The following is a 9,448-nucleotide window of genomic DNA, read 5'->3' on the forward strand; positions in this document are numbered from 1 at the left end:
ATGAAGGTACTTTTTATACTAACATAAAGCACATGGGACTTTGAAGGAGCTATAAAGGGGCTATGGATTGGACACAGTCTTCTAGGCAAACACAGTTTGCACACAGTTTCCTCTGGAGGGATCAATGGAACAAGCCATAAATAACTTTCCACACTGATTTTGGTGGGGCTTCAGCGCAGCCAATTCAGCATTGGCTTAATCTGTTTAGGGCTACTCTTCTAGGCCTGTCATCTTCAACCTTTTTTAGATTTAAGAATCACCGTTACTGCCAGTTGTCCCCCCCACACACACACACACACACACACGTCCACGGATCACTAGCAAATATAAACCTTTGGATGCAGAGCTATTTGGATGCTGGCTGTACTCTGTCTTGCTTTTTATTGTGGAGGAAAAGACAATAAAAAAATGTGATATAGTAATTACAATAATTGAATGCATCAAACTTTGCAAGAGAATTTTTACCATTCGCTCAAGATACAGTTTGCAACTAAAAGGGGGAAATAGTTAAAACTAGTTTTATTTTCTCTGGCTCACTTTAATTTGCTTTTATTTTTGTTTTAACTTTTCCACTGTATTTAACGGTGACCCTTCTGTCTAATGTTTTGTGCAGCCTTGTTATTGTGTACCTACAATTAAAGAGACGAGGGAGTTGCAATCTCAAGTTACATTAGTATTTAGAGGCACTGCATTAAGGTGCTGTTTTATTTCCCTTACAAATTTTTCCATTACTCTGCAGTTTCCATGGCTGCTCCTGCTTCCTGATCTCAAAAAACCCAATGAAAGAGTTTTTTTTTCCTTTGAAGTCATCCTTTTAAATTTAGTAGCAGTCAAGAAAGCTATAGAAATGATTGTGCAGTCAACCCCAAAATATCTCAAGTACCTCACACTATAACTTAACAAAATGTAAAATCTCAGTCTGACCCAGTCATGATTTTTCAAAATGATGATTTCGCCTTAAAAAAAATAAAAGTGAAAGCAATTTCACTACATTTTCTGGCCGATTAAAAAATAGGAAAAGATATAGAACAGAAATTTACTATATTGCTAGAAGAAATGTAGGAAATATAGGGGGGAAATTCATTTTGATGGATAAAAGGTTCTGAAAAGTATGATTGCTTTTTTTTAAAAAATTAACAGAACCCAAGTCTTGTCAGTTTGTTAACAGGTATCAAACAAAATAAGGATGCATAAAACAATTTACATATTTTAAAATGACACTGGTTAGCTCCAGTGAAGTGGCTGCCGTTATGTGCTCTTAGCTCATGCTTTGGGACTAATGACAGATGGTCTGTTAAGAGTCTATGAAGGCCATAATCAATATGGGAATGGGATCTTGTGATGGAGCATAATGCTTGGTGGTGAAAAATCTGGTAATTTGTGGCAAACCAAACAACTGAACATAACCACGTAGGTTTCTATTAGCTGTCTGTGTACAATTCCTGACCTTGTTATAAACTGTATCTTCTCATCTGCCTTGAGGAAAAAATGGCTTTCCGTACATTTCTCCAAATACATTTATAATTTCCCTGTGATGCATTGCTTTAACAAAGTATTGAATATAACTCAACATTTATTTTACATTTGTATCCTCCCACTGGGCTTATAGCACAGTGGTGCAGTGGTTAGAATGCTGTACTGCAGGCTATTTCTTGCCTGCAATTTGGCAGTTCAAATCTTACCAGGCTCAAGGTGACTCAGCCTTCCATCCTTCTGAGGTGGGTAAAATGAGGACCCAAACTGTTGGGGGTAAACCACTTAAAGAGGGCTGTAAAGCACTGTGAGGTGGTATATAAGTCTAAGTGCTATTGCTACGGTTATTGCTAGCAGCTTCCTGAAAATACAACAAATATTTAAAAATCACAATCGATAAAATTCAAATGTAGAAAATGCACTAATCAGAAATCAGAATAATCCAAAAACAATTCAAAAAATTTAATAAAACAGGCATCCCACCTAAAATGCTTCCGGAAGAGCACCATTTTCAGCTATTTCTGGAAGGTGACTGGGTTCCACGCTAACCTGATACCTAGAGCAGGGATCTCCAACCTTGGCAACTTAAAGCCTGGAGGACTTCAACTCCCAGAATTCCCCAGCCAGCAAAGCTGACAGTGCTGACCTAGAGAGTTGTTATTCAAAGGGCATCTTCCAGTTGGTTGGTGCAGCTATAGAAGAATATCACCTCTATGACTCAGCCCCCCCAATATACACACCTCCCAAAACCACTAGCTGCTTTTCCTTTTTTTTATTAGTTTATAATATAAAATACAAAAATATAAAAGAAAATAGTAGGAAAAGTAGGGGAGGGAGAAGTGTAGGGAAAGAGGGAAATAGAAAGAAAAAGTATTGACTTCCGACTCCCTTTGGTGCAGTAGAATAAGATAATAACATCAAACGTCAACTTTTTACTTTTTATATAATAGTATAAAACAGCCATTTCTATAACAATAAACCTATCTAATCGGTAGAACCCAAAGCAAAGTTTCATTTTTCCCCACCTCAAGCACAAAGTCCAGAAGCGGTTTCCAAGTACAAATAAAAGTTATGGTGCCTTTTTTCCCCTTTAATCACAGCAGTCAATTCAGTCATCTCTGCTAACTCCATCAACTTTTATGCCGTTCATCCATGTGGGGATCAAAGTGCCCTTCCACACTAGCTTCTTTTCCTGACAAGACTTGAACTATGGTGGGCAAATGCAGTCCTGTGGGGAACTTGGTGCCAATATATAAAAGGTTTAATAAGTTAACACCATCACTTTAAATTGTACCAGGAAGTCAATTGAAACTCAATGCATCCAACACCCAAATACTGTAAGCAGAAAAAAATCGAGGACAAAACAATTTCCCCAAATTACCACATATGAACAGCCAAACCAGGGGTGAAATGCTCTGGATTCGGACCAAATCGGCTGTTCCGATAGCGATGGCAGCGGGCGGTTTGGAGAACCAATAGCAAAAATCTCCCCCTCCCCCGCCCATGTCCACCCAATTGCCCGCTTGCCGTTTCTTTTTAAAAATGCTTTTAAAAGGTAAAAAAATGGCTCTGACTATCACAGCTGAGTCATGCAATCGCTGGAGCCTTTTTTTTTTACTTTTAAAAGCATTTTTTTACAACCTATTCGGCCAAATAGGTTGTAAAAAAATGCTTTTAAAAGTTAAAAAAAAAGATTGCAGGCCACACTGATCACACACAGACACACCCGTGCGCTGTTCTACTTACCCCATGCCTTCTTTTGGCGTGCACTGCGCGTGTGTGCACCTCGCATTTGGTGTGTGGTGCGCACTGCACATGCGCACATGCAGCGTGCCTGCGCAGCCAGCGAACCGGTAGTAAACCGGTTCAGATTTCACCACTGAGCCAAACTACACTCTCTCATGCATTGATGATGTTATTAGCCTATTGATATATTTGCAAATGCAGAGATCATTAAAAGCCCAACAGCTCCCTCTTTTATTTTTTTATTTTTTGTTGTTGTTGTTGTTAGTCTGTCAAAATATCCTAGATCCCCAAAACCTGGATTCATCTTCCCCTTGGCCCTTTTCAAAACAGCACTCAATCTGTTTGAATGGAGAAAGTCCTACCTGCCAGACCCATCCTTGGATCTCAGTTTTCAACCTGAGTTGAAGATAGTTTGAATGTTTGAGTGTGACTGTTTCCTCCAGTGAACGATTTTTATCCAGGAAGATAAATATGCTGCCCAACCTGTTCTAGAATCTCCCCCTCACCTAATATCTGTGTGAGGTTTTATTTTTTTTATTTATTTATTTGTCATAACATCATACATAAGCATAAGCGTGAAGCAACAGTAGGACAGGAACGGTAGGCACGTTTGTGCTCTTATGCACCCCCCTTATAGACCTCTTAGGAAAGGGGTGAGGTCAATGGTAGACAGCTTTTGGTTGAAGCTTTGGGGACTTTGGGAAGAGACCACAGAGTCAGGTAGTGTATTCCAGGCATTAACAACTCTGTTACTGAAGTCATATTTTCTGCAATCAAGAGTGGAGCGGTTAACATTGAGTTTAAATCTATTGTTTGCTCTTGTATTGTTGTGATTGAAGCTGAAGTAGTCTTCAACAGGAAGGACATTGCAATAGATGATTCTATGAGTTAAACTCAGGTCATGTCGAAGGCGGCGGAGTTCTAAGTTTTCTTAGAACTCCGTTAGAACAGGAAATCCCTTTTCCCCAGAAAAAAAGTTCCACAGTAAGCTCAAGCAGTTTTGGAGTACGTGATGTTAAATTGCAAACTCAACATTGAGAATAATCAAAGGGGGGGAAAGCTCATTAAAGAATTAAGATGTAATTCAACAACAACTAAGGCAACAAAGGCAACTAAGTATATATTTGTAGGCCAATGTAATTGATTACATGAGCTGAGATTTGCAGACTGAAGTAAACTCAATGTACTGTAAATAGTCTGAACAAACGGATAAAGAAGTCGAAAAAGAGTAAGCTGAAGCAGCAGTAAAAATTGTCCCAAACTAAGCAAGCAGCACTGAAGAGAAATAAAAGTTCCCTTCTATCATCGGCTAATGAAAACTAACAAAATGAGTCCTTTTTCTCTCCCTGAATCTCACCTTTTGCCTCTTGTTGAAGTAGATAGTAGATAGTTTTATTTTGAGAATGTATAAATGCCCCCCCTCCACCCAGCAGGCTATTCAGATTTAAGAATCCATTAATTCACGGCACTATTTCTGATATTCAGGCATAGATGCCATTGCTCTTACACCAGCAACACTCAAGAGGGAAGTCTTGCGGCATGGGAAAATGTCAAGGATTGAACAAAGGAAACAGTATAAAGGGTGGGGGGATCAAAGGAAACAATACCTGATACACTTCTGCAAGTATTTAGAAAAAGAGTTAACTGGCTGACTTGAACAAGGTGGATTTTTCCTGAAAATAGCTCCTATTGAACATAGTGTGTCATTCTTCACAGTAAACATACATAGGATTATATTGTAGATCTGCAGTCTTAAATAGTTACCAAAGTAAGTCAATAAAGTTGCTGGAATGCATTTTGAAGGTAATTTATCTACCTGAGAATAAAGGGATATACTGTAGTTGCAAGTAAAATATAGCGTTAGGAAACATAGTAAATATGGTAATTTCAAGGAGTTAATAAAACCAAGCCAATACTTTCTTTCCATTGCATCTGAACATGAGCTGTACAAGTAGTCCTTGATGTACAATTAAAATTTCTGTTGCTAAGTGAGCCATTTGTTAAGTGAGTGTTGCCCCATTTTATGACCTTTCTTGCTGCCTTTAAGTGAATCGCTGCAGTGGTTGTTAAGTGAATCTGGCTTCCCTATTTGACTTTGCTTGTCAGGAGGTTGTAAAAGGTGATCACACGACCCTGGGACACTGCAACTGTCATAAATTTTGAGTCAATTGCCAAGCGTCTGAATCTTCATCACATATCCATGGGGATGCTACAACAGTTGTAAGTGTGAAAAATGGTCATAACTTGCTTTTTAAAATGGTATAAATGAATTGTTGTAAATCATGGACTACCTATATAGGAAATATTGATGAAACCAGCATATTGTTGTACAACAAAAGCCTTGGATTTATAGGCCAGTCTTTGTATCCCTTTACTAAGCACTTCAATTTGGTCTTTTCTCTTTTCATGGTATGTTTGAGTAAGAATTTTTTTAAAAACCTCCAGAGAAAATGCCATGCCATACATTGATTGTCATGGTGTGCAGCAGTTTTTCAGAACTGGCATCATAATTTTCAGGGATGGCTGTTCGAATAGAAATACAATCTCCTTTATCTTAGCTGGAAAAACTTCCTGAATGCCCACTCAGACTGTTGTCCAGGAACTAATTATTGATGGGCAACATCAAAATTCTTCTCTCTTGCAAGCCTACTGAAATGTGAACAGTGGGTATTATATAACAGACCATGATATCAACAGAGGGAACAGCTTGAGCAAAGCAAGATTAAATATAAGAGCAGGGATGCACAATTTATCCTAGGATAAAGAATTGATCTTTGATTGACATGCTAATTGATCTTTGAGTGACATGCATTCCAAAAAGTTGTGGCCAAAACTAAAATTACATTGGATTACATATCATAGAGATCCTGGAACATCAGTATGGTGAATGAATACACTACAGGTATGTATTTGATAATTTCTACATACCCAGAAATCCTACAAAATATTTAATCAAATTATGATTTTTTACTCAGAGATTTTTTGGGGGGGAACTACACATGGCCTTGGAGTTTTGAGTTCTGCCTTCCAAAGTTAGAGGTTAGAAAAAGAACAAATAAACCTTGCAAAATGATCCCATATGTTACAGAAGAACACGGACATCATTCAAAGAGGAATAAGTCAATGAGGTTTTGGCTCTCTCCCATTACGATCATTGATGCATCTTGCTAATAGATCACAGATAGAAAGGTGTTATCAAAGCAAATTACTGCTTTCCACCCTTGCTTTCTTTGCTGACTTTCCGGAACCCTGAAGGTTTATTTCCTATATCCCCAGATAAAGCTATCTTTGCTAATATGAATTAAGGCATTATAATAGAAGTTGGGAAAATTCAGAAAGGGCATTATTTAATTTGGGAACGTTTTCCATGAGAAAATTGTGCCTCTTCATAGTTGAATTATTCTTTAGGATATTTCCAGGAAACCTAACAGTTAAAGGGAAAGGATCAGTGGTGGGGGTTGCACCCGGTTCAGACTGGTTCTATAGAACCAGTTCTATAGAACCAGTAGTAAAACCGGCAGGAGGCTCCACCCACTGACCCGAACGTCATCAAAAGTGATCTGTGCATGTGCAGAAGAGCACGCATGGGCACGATGCAAACCGGTAGTAAAGGTAAGTAGAACCCATCCCTGGAAAGGATGGCAACAGCATAATCCTCATCAATTAAGTTATTTATTTATAACAATCTGAAGAAGACTCTACAGACAGCAGTTGAGCCCCTGCATCGTCACACTGGGATTGAATTGCACCATTCCACTTCCTTCATTCAGTACAAGATATTTCAACTACAGGCTACAAAGCTTGAAGAAGAGAACAATCCAATTCTGAAGGTGAAATAGTTTCTTAGTTGTCTGATGGATCCAGTATTTTCCTGGGGGAAGGGGAAGAGAAATTGCATTTTTTTAATCTGCTCTGCCAACTTTTTAAAAATGCCCCTTGTTGCAAGAATGGGAAGGAAATGCTTGAGAACAATAACAAAATTGGTCTAAATATTTCCTTGGGATGGGAATGGAACTGGAGCAGTTATGTTTCTTCAATACCTAACCCAATCCACATGTACCACCAGCCCCCAGCCCCCATTTTCCCCACTCCAAGTTTTAGTATCTGGGTGGGAAGCAGTTCAGATGTATTTTGCTGAGGGCAAAAGGAGAAATATGATATTGGATTTCCCTGCCTGAATTTGAAGCTTGTTTCTGCATGTTTCTGCCTTGGAGGGGAAATTCTAATACAACTTACAAATCCTGAGACATCCTTCTAGAGTCTATAGAATTTGCAGCCTGGTTGTAGTCAAGATATCCCCTACATATAACACTTTTTGAACAAAATGCAGAATGAATGAACTGGAGGAGACTTCAAAGGGCACCCAGTTCTCCTTGGCGATGCATTCCTAATAGGTTGCCATGCAATCTCAGTTTGATTTTTTTTAAAATAAACTATCACATGCCATGGCTCATACTAACAGGAAGTTTTTCCTAATACTAACTAATTCCTAATTACCTAACACTCCACCTGTTCCTTTAACTAATTGACTTGGATCCTATTTTTTGGAGCTGTAGAAAAATTAACTGTTTATTTCTGACTCACTATGCATCCCTGATATTTTTCTTCATGGCACATAACATTGCAAGCAACATAACATGTGACATATTCATTTATGGGTATGGAGAGCAAGTTATATTTAAGAAAATGAACTTGGACTTAAAAAAATGAATAATAGGGAAATAAATAAAACCGCTTGTCTAGCAACAAACACTTACATGGCCCACAGATTTCCCCACAAGTTTTACATTATTTGATTCTTGGCCCTATGTTTTCCAGAGCAACGTGGAAGTTTTACTTGACTGTTGCATTTGTGGTTGTGTGGTTTTTCTGTAGAAATCCATCTCCTTGCTAATAAAATGTAGTCTCTTTTTGCAGGGATTAGGTTCCAAAAGAAGAGTTGGAGATACACAGTGGAACAGTTGATACTGCAAGGGAACGTCAAGGAGGCAGAATATAGCATTTACTCCAAGTAGAATTTGGCTTCCATTCCCTAGTTATCATCCCAATGGAGTTTTCCATTATTTTGAGTGACAAGGATTCTGATGCTGGGGCTTTCAAAGATAACCCTCTTTGCAACCCCACGTTTCAGGCCCAGGTTCCTATCAGAAATTAATAATATTAAGCAGAGCATTTAAATGAGTTCTCTCCTCCTGGATGGCTATAAATTCTTAATTGTTTACCAGAAGATTTGTCACTTAAAATAAGCCATTCTAGGTACTCTTGAGTTTAACTGACACTCGCCCAAGTTGTTGCCAGCAGTTTTTCAAGCTGTTTTCTTCTGCATATTAAGAGACAGCCTAGCCCTTTCTCGTCTGGCTGCAAAGCAGCCAAAAAGAGCTTTTGATTTCCTTTCTGGTTTTCAAAGCTCTTGGCTTCCATGGAAAGGTGTTTAATGAAGCACATACCGTAAAGGTATGTGCTCCGTCACAAAGTCCTGCTTCTGGCTCCCTTTGCAATGCATGGTTACCCAGGAGCCTAAGAGATACAAAAGTGGCAAAGCAACCTGTAAGGAACTGGATCCTGTGGATGAAAGCTTCCTATTGATGAAATCGTGCCAAGAATGTGTTGAGACCTTATTTGCCTTCATACAAAGCCAATGTTTCCATTGAGTTCAGTATTAACATTGAGATGGGAATTTCAAAACAGGGCTGCAGATCTCAGCGGGTTTACAATATCCTAGTCTAATTTTTGAAGCAGACTGCTGACCTGGGGTTCATTGTGCTTGCCATTTGTATCAAGGCCAACACACCGAGTAGATGACAGACAGACAGACATAGATGACAGACAGATACTTTAATTGCAGTCTTAGACCAAAATACAAAATGTATAATCAGTAGAAGCCTTAATTAATATTATTAATAATAAACCCCTAGCGAGGTACTACCTTGATGTGGTTTTGGGGCTTGTGTGTTCTGAGGAAGATAATAGCTATGCCACAGATTCAACCACATTAGGCAGGTCTCATCAGAGGAGCCAGATGAAGAGTATATCTCCCATTAACAGAAACCCCCAATAGATCAGTTGTCACCCAAGTCAACAAGGCTGGAGTTGGAATTCTTGGATATCTGGTGACAAATGAGCTACAGGACTAAGGACTGGGCCAGCAGCTGCAAGACTAGTGACAATCAGGCCAGCAATCAGGGCCAGCAGCTGCAGGACTAGTGGAAGAAAAGTTCACCCATTGCAA

Source organism: Ahaetulla prasina, chromosome 1, assembly GCF_028640845.1.
Source record: "Ahaetulla prasina isolate Xishuangbanna chromosome 1, ASM2864084v1, whole genome shotgun sequence".
Classification (NCBI taxonomy): domain Eukaryota; kingdom Metazoa; phylum Chordata; class Lepidosauria; order Squamata; family Colubridae; genus Ahaetulla; species Ahaetulla prasina.